Below are 8,409 nucleotides of genomic sequence, written 5' to 3' on the forward strand. Positions count from 1 at the left end.
AAAAACAGTTTTCAGACCTCAAATATTGCAAATAAAACAAGTTTATAATCTTTTAGAAACAACAATACTAATGTTTTAACTCAGGAAGAGTTCTGAAATCAATTTTTTTGTGGAATAACCATGATTTTTAATCACAGCTTTTATGCGTCTTGTTATGCTTTCCACCAGTCTTTCACACTGCTTCTGGTGCAAAAATTTAAGCAGTTCTTTGTTTGATGGCTTGTGACTATTCATCATCCTCTTGATTACATTCCAGAGGTTTTCAGTGGAGTTCAGTTCTGGAGAATTAGGCTACCCATGATAGGGTTTTGATGTGGTGGTCTCTTAATTTTTGCCAAAGCTGTATATCCGTGGCACTCTTATGTTTTTATACTGTCATACAAAATGGCTTTCCTATGCAAGAGAAACATAGAGATGGCAAAGTACAGTTCAGTTCTGGTCCAGTTATTATAAAGCAATCAGGCATTTTTGATATACTTAAGTTCCATTGTCAAATGAAGACAAACCGAGACCCCCAACAGCCTTTTAGTGATTGTTCAGGACTAGAAATTGCCTTGTTACTAAAACAGCATCACATCTCTCCAATGGTTGGACTCTCCAAGATACACATTTAATGCCTTTATTCAATATTTTTACAAACAGTCAATCCCAAAACATTACCGGAACGTACGGTTGCATGATTTTAGACACAACCACAATATGTCATGCTAAAAATAGGGATATAAATGGTATGTAGATGGTATTGCAGCTCATTCCCATTCTCTTCAAAGGAGCTGAGCTTCAATACCAGACATAACCCATGCACAAGTTGCTGTTTTTGTAAGAAAGAATCCATATTCTTTCTGGACAAACCCTCTAAGATATGATACAGAGAAGCAGAAAACATTTGAAAGACAGACATTCTGTGCATCATAATGTGGGCATGTTATCACAAAGTAAGGGATTCCCTCTGTTAGTTCAGAAAGTGCAGTGAACAACCCCTTGACATGAAAAAGGCGCATGGAAATAATTAATCTGGTAATTCTATCATTGAGTAGTATTCATGTACTTCAAGCTAATAGTTCAGCAGCACATATTGCAGTTTAACCTGTTCATTTTGCTTTAAAATTCTTTACTGAGCAAAACAGAACCAGGGTTGCCAACCATCCAGATATTCCAGGATCATAAAATAGGGCACTGTCTGTAAAAAAAATAATTTAAGGTGCCCATGATGTTTTTGAGGCTGAAGAAACGTACTGTATACAGTTTATTTTGAGTGTAATTATCATTTTACAGTGAATGCAGCTAATGTATTCATATCAGAATTATGGGCTGTAGACATGGATCACTTATAATAAAAAAGATTTATTATAGTTTTCCAATATGTCCATAAAAATATTGTCTGTCTGTGAATTTTTGATAAGTTGTACAGAAAAAAATAAAAAGTCAAGCTGGCAACCCTGAATGCAACTTGTTTGATGAATATAATAAAGTGTCTTGTGCATGGGCACATCTTTTGCAAGATCTGGGATGTTTTATTTATTATACTTATTTATATAGTGCCATTAATTCCACAGCGCTTTTCAGACATTATTGGCACTGTCTCCTACGGGGCTCACAATCTAACTGCCCTATCGATATGTCTTTGGAATGTGGGAGGAAACTGGACAACCCGGAGGAAACACACGCAGACACGGGGAGAACATACAAACTCCTTGCAGATGTTGTCCTTGGTGGGATTTGAACCCAGGACCCGAGCACTGCTAACCACTGAGCCACCGGGACATTGCTCAGTTTTTAAGCCACTGGCATGTGGGGAGATGTAACACGATACACAATAAATTACAATGATTTGGCACCAAGAGGTGTGTGTTACCATTATCCACTGTTGACTATACTGAATCCATTATTCTCTCTTCTTGTATCTGATATATCATTTAGATCGGGGTCACACGGATGTACGGACTGCAGTGCTCAGACTGACTGCGGGTCTCCCGGACATTTACAGCCTCATATGAGTCCTGTGGTCTGTCAGGGCATTGCTGTATATGTACAGTAAAATATGCTCATGTGAACCCGGCCGAACCTGCATTCATGGCAGTTACTTACGAGGGCACTGCAGACTGACTTATTAGTTATGGAAATCATTTCATGCTAAACGCTCAGTCATTTTTGCTGATATACAAGATAGGTTTGTAGTGACTGGATTAGGAGAGCTGTGCACGGACCTGCTTTATGTGTATGCCCAATGGACTTACCCCAGACTGGCCGCTCACTCTGCCTTGGTGACAATGCCACATGTGTCCTCGTTGTTCTCTTATATACTCATCTTCCTACCTTATTTGGAATATGTTTTTGTTCTAATTCTATTGTGGGATGCCCCCCTTCCCTAAATCTATTGTCCAGCCCAGCTCCATTCACCTATGGACCATTGTTTCTGCATTTGGGGTGGGGTATGTGCGTAAATGTGTGCGTCTGTGTAACACAACTCCTGAATGACACAGGGCAGATTGTGTGGAGCTGACAGTGACACAAAAAAAGAAGGTTTGCCATGTAAGGACAGGCTGGTACCTCTTAAAAATTCACACCCTTACCCTCCCCTCTCTACTCCTTGACCCCACTGCCCTTTGCAAGAGCTGGATTTAGGATCCACTTGTTCACATTCCTGAGGCCAGGACAATGGACAGAGTGAGAGTGAGGGGCTATTTCAGGATTTGAGGTGGCCTTGAGCTGTCTCCACAGAGAATTCACTCCTCATTGCAATATTCCGTCTTCGCAACCTTTTGTTTCAGAAAGTTATTTAAAGATGCAGCTCAACACAATGCCCGTTGTGTTAACTATTGTGATCCTGTATCAAAAGTGCTGTCTAATGTGTTTAGAGAATTGTATCTGGTATTTTCACAAAGAGCACTTGGTGGGGACGACTTCTTCAGAAAATTTATATAATAAATACATTTTGTTAATATCTCAAGAACTGAAAACTTTTAATACATTTAGGTAGTATTCATTTACTTCATGGGTCAGAAAAAAGCACAAGCATAGGTAAAAGCTTATATTATTTTGGTGTCTTTGGTTTATCTTATTACCTATTGCTTATATTGAGCCAACATATTGCCCAGCATTGTACAGAGGTCACTGTCATCAGTTCCTATACAAAAGACAATGAAGCTCTTTAGTCAAACAGAAGAGAATATAATTTATTGATATGCCTATAGGACTATTGGCCTTGTCAGTGGACTGTGAACTGTGGTAGCTCTGCAATTCTTTTACCTTCTGGGATCCCCAATAGATTAGCTGGGCTGATGATGCGTCATCATTGCGGCGATGTAAGGGGGTAAGATATGATGTATCCCATGCCTCCCTTCCCTCTGATTGTCTTCCAGTTGTTAATGTTTACAGACATGTTTTATGATTACTGCCTGCGGTACTGCTACATTTATAATTATGTATTACCGCTCATTGTTATGGTATTGCCACTTGAATGTGTTACCACTATATAGAAAGCTGTATATATTGTTGTGTGTTCCTGTATGATAATGTTGCATATACTGTATATTATGTGTCCTTTGTACACGTATAGTCAGGGAAAGTTAGTGCATTCTTCTTGGGACACTAGAGGAGGGCACTCTTAGTACATAGTTCCCCCATAGACTGGGTAGTTGTAGTTATGTTGCGGGCCACTAAATGGGGGTATACTATTGGGGCCTGATAGGATGTTCATAGAGGGTTAATTGTAGGAGGGGCTGCTGAAAGTTAAGGTTGGTGCTGAAGGGTGGTTTAGTCAGACGGGGCCAGGGCGCCCAAAGGTCCACATGGGCTACAGGCCTGAACTGCTTGGCAGTCACATAACATTATATTGTTATTGACCATGTTACCCACGGCCACTGCAGGTCTTAGCAGTAGGTCATAACAGGAAAAGAAAGATGTGGCATCTTACCGCCTGGGCCAACGCTTTTAGGGCAGAAGTTGGCTGGACTAAAGAGATGAAAGGAGTTGGAACTTCAAAGCGATCGGTACAGACGGACCGGATGCTTCACCGGGTGTCACCAAGCGTAGTGATTGATGAATTCTTGTCTGGGGTGAAATAGGCTGAAGGAAATGTCATTAAAGTGAGGTCAGACCTGGAAGGAACTGGGAAGCAGTCTAGTGCGGTCCGGTCTTGGTGTGTTCTGCACAGAAGTGACAACAAGCAAGGGAAAGATCAGGAAGCAAGTAAATGTTATGATGTACCAACTGTGGATGTAACGTGCAAAATCCTAAGTAAAGAAAGAGTTAAAGTTGTCTCGGACTGTGTCTCCATTGATGGGGGTCGCCTTGAAGAGGGACCATTGTGGCCAGGGAAGTGCCCAGGTGAAGATGAATCTGGAGATGCAGGTATGCCGAGGAGCATAGCATTTCATGTAGGGGAAGGACTGGACGCAGCTGCCACCAGAGTACAGGTCACGACTATGGTTCTGGCCCTCCCTTATACTTGGTGTAGTCGGCAGGATGTCGACACCGTGCAGTGAGGGAATGCTGCAAGTGATGAACTTGAGAAAGATGAAGTTTGGCAGGATGCGGTTGCCTTGCCATGTGAAGAATCAGTTGGAAAAGATAATGAAAATGTATGTGCGACTGTTGACCTCCTGGAAGATCACCAGCAGAAGGAGCCAGAAGTTTCAGTTGATGAAGAAACGCTGAAATTGTCTACTACTAATTGTTTGACCACACCGGACTTGACTATTGCATCGGATTTGACTGACTGGAGAGGAAAAACTAACACCTTCACTGTAACCAACATGGCGGTGGTAAGAATGGCGGGAAAAGACAAAGAAAACGTAAACAACGAGAACTGCGTCCTTCGTGGTTGTTGTCATCACTCGTTGGTGCCAAACCGGGCCTGTCAATATGGCCGGGTCAGCCCCAGGTGGGCGTGGATGAAGAGAAGGAGACCTCGCCCCTTACAACTGAACAGTAATGGAGTGGAGAAGCGGCTGGAGGTGGACCCCCCTGGAAACGGGAGAGCTCCGAAGAAATATGCTGTGTATAACCATGTCTATTGGAGCTGGCTGCAGAAGGCTAATGAGATGGAGAAGCGGGGACGTTTCAGCCAAGGTTTGAGGTGCTGCGCCTTTTGGAATCATGGTGTTCGGCCGATGATGCGGAGGAAGAATGTAGTCGTGGGATCGGAGTCTGTAAAATGTACTACAGAAAAATGGTGAGAGTGCCCCAGGTACTTCGGCTCTGACTACGCAGGGTCTGGACCAGTCCTCCTTCGTCTGCTCCGGACGTTGGCTCTCAGGATGCACCACTCAGGTGACGGGCGTGGGGGGCCACGACTGGGGTTAACATCGGAGTACCAGTAGACATCCCCAGTGCAACCCCTATCGTCTAGGTCGCCCCTCACCGGCAGGGCCTTTTAAGGCAGAAGTTGGCTGGACTAAGGAGATGAAAGGAGTTGGCATTTCAATGAGATTGGTACAGACGGGCCGGAGCTTCACCGGGGTCACCAAACGTAGTGATTGATGAATTCATGTCTGGGGCAAAGTAGGCTGAAGGAAATGTTGTTGTAGTGAGGTCAGACCTGGAAGGAATTGGGAAGCAGTCTAGTACGGTCCGGTCTGGGCGTATACTGCACCCAAGTGACAACAAGCAAGGGAAAGATCAGGTAGCAAGCAAATGTTATGATGTACCAACTGTGGATGTAATGTGTGAAATCCTAAGTAAAGAAAGTGTTAATATTGTCTCGGACTGATGATGGGTGTCGTCTAGAAGAGGGACCGTTATGCCCTGGGAAGTGCCCAGGTGACGATGAATCTGGAGATGCAGGTATGCCGACTAGTATAGTATTGTTTCATGTAAGGGAAGTGTTAGGCATCGGGTTCCTGCAGCGGCTCAACAGGAATCCAGAGCCTCACATTCTGTGGTCTCCCATTATCTATCAACCGCAGAGGAGATTGCTCAGCAGTCCCGGCGTCCCAGAAGCTCTGCCCAGACCTGCTCTGTGGGTCTGGCTGTTGCTGCCACCTTTGGGTCAGCAATAGCAATGCAGGCTGCTCAGCAGCAAATCGCTCCAGAGGCTAAGTCACTCCGTCGCTCTACTGGGCATGCTCACGAGACGATCTTCCATTGGAGATCGGGAGTCACATGCCCAGGTCCTTCTCGTGATCTGATTGGTCCACCTCAGGGATCTAGAAGCTTTCGGAAGGTCCCGGCTGTAAAAGGTTCGCATGGCCACTTGGCCATGCGCTAGTATAGACTCTAGTTGCTACCTGTGTGAATGATGACGGATGCATGAACCTGCGAATGACTCATTAAGATCCCCCTCCCTGTGATATTACGTGTGTGGATAGGGACTTAGTCATAGAATCAGCGCCAGTCAGTGGCACGCTACAGACCACAATGCATATCTCCACAGAACTAGCGTCTGACAGTGCGTCCCCTTCCTGGGCATTGTCGTATAGCGGCTGTGTCAGCTGCCACGCTGCAGTCAGAAGCACTTGTTGGCGTTCGCGGTAGAGATGCCGCACGCACGGTAGGTCTAGACGGACACTGACCCTGTGTCTTGGGCCCTAGTCCTGTGACCATATACCGTGCGTGCATGCCGCTGAGACCTGTGAGTCCAACAGGCTCGGTATTTAAGTTTATTGCTTTGGCGCCTCTGTGAATCAACAGAGTACGCCCAACGAACACCGGGTGACGTTCAACCCGCGTGCGATATACCGCCATATTGCATGTCCGCCATTACCTAGCAGCAGTGTAACACCTTCTGCATGGAGGACCCCGGGCGGCGAACACACTTTCTATTATTTATTATTTAGTGCGTTCCGCCGTCCCTAACAGGAAGGGCTGGACGCAGCTGCCACTAGAGTACAGGTCACGACTATGGTCCTGGCCCTCCCTTACACAAATACTGCAAGGTGTGTGGGTGCATAAGGTTGCAAGTCTGTATTAGTGACCAAAGATTGCAAGGAAAGCCGGTGGCACCACCGAAAGAGCTAGGGATATGGCCAATGCGGAAAGTTGGAAGGAGGTGGAAGGTGATGTTGCAAAAGCAGAGGGGAAGTCCAGCCAAAGCCCCTCAAGATGCCAATCGCCGGCGGTCAGTCCCACAGTGAGCCGCTCACCACCTGCTTTCCCTCCAGCCAGGCAGGCTGCCCTGGTCAGTCTCCAGGCTGAGTACAAGGCAACCTATGAGACCCTCATGGCAGAACATCAGCGTGAGCGTGAACACCAGTGACAAATGCTTCAACTCCAACTCCAGCCGCAGACTACAGCCAATTGCGAGATCCCTGAGATCCGGGTTCCAAAGCTACAGGCGGAGGACTTCTTCCTGCTGTAGAAAGGAGGGGACTTGGACACTTTCTTGCTGGCATTTGAAAGAACTTGCCATCAATACCATCTGCTTGAGAACGAGTGGGTCCAGTTCTTAACCCCTCGGCTCAGGGATAAGGCAAAGGAAATGCTTGGGTACCTGCCCAGCGAGATTATCCCAAGCTTTGAGGATATCAAGCAGGCTCTGGTCCAGCAGTATAACTTGACCCCTGAGACGTACCGGAAGAAGCTCCGGCGTATGCAGCGGGGTTTGGCAGACAGCTGGGCAGATCACATTCGGGCACTACTGAGAGCAGTTGATCAATGGACCACGAGATTGAAGTTCACCACCATCCAGCAGCTGAAGGAGCTCATCACAACTGAGCAGTTTTTTTTTAACTACCTGGAGGACCTCCAGCAATAACTCCATGACCGGAAGCCAAAGGGGGCCTCTGCAACAGCAATACTTGCCAACGAGTACTCCAACAACAGGACTTCAGAGGCCAAGAAATCTGCCAGCTGGAGAAGTACTAAGACGAATGCCCAAGGGGGCACCTGTCCATGTGTCCCTCTCAACGTCAGTAGGGGAACTTTGACAATGTCATCTCTGCAAACATCCGTTACACTTCAAAGCCATGTTTTCCAAGCACCAGAAGGGCCCGTCTCAGTCCCAGAGACAATCCATTGTTTTATGTGCGGGTGGGGGTTGTGAGTGGTCCGTTGACAACTTTTAGCCAATCACCATAGGCGAGGCCATGGCCATGGGACTGCTAGACACCGGCACTTAGATGACTCTTGTACGGCTTGAGCTTGTATCCCCACAGGATTTGGTACCTGGCAAAACCCTCGCTATTTCCAGGATTGGGTGAGTTGACCTGGCGCTGCTCATAACCAAGGTGTGTTTGGACTGGGGTGCTAGGAAGGGAGTGCGACAGGGGTTTTGTTCTCATGAGTGTTTTGCTTGGGACAGACTTGCGGCAGCTAGTGTCCTAGTATGTGGCCACTGAACCCCTAATGCCTAATCCTCCAGACAACAACATAATGTCCACTCTTGTGGATGTCAATGTGATTAACATACCTACTGGTGGGGATATGGGGGTGGGTGATGTACTGTGTCCCTCCCCTCTTGGGGGGTGG

Source organism: Dendrobates tinctorius, unplaced genomic scaffold (genome assembly GCF_039654945.1).
Source record: "Dendrobates tinctorius isolate UK_male_01 unplaced genomic scaffold, ASM3965494v1 ptg000044l, whole genome shotgun sequence".
Lineage (NCBI taxonomy): Eukaryota > Metazoa > Chordata > Amphibia > Anura > Dendrobatidae > Dendrobates > Dendrobates tinctorius.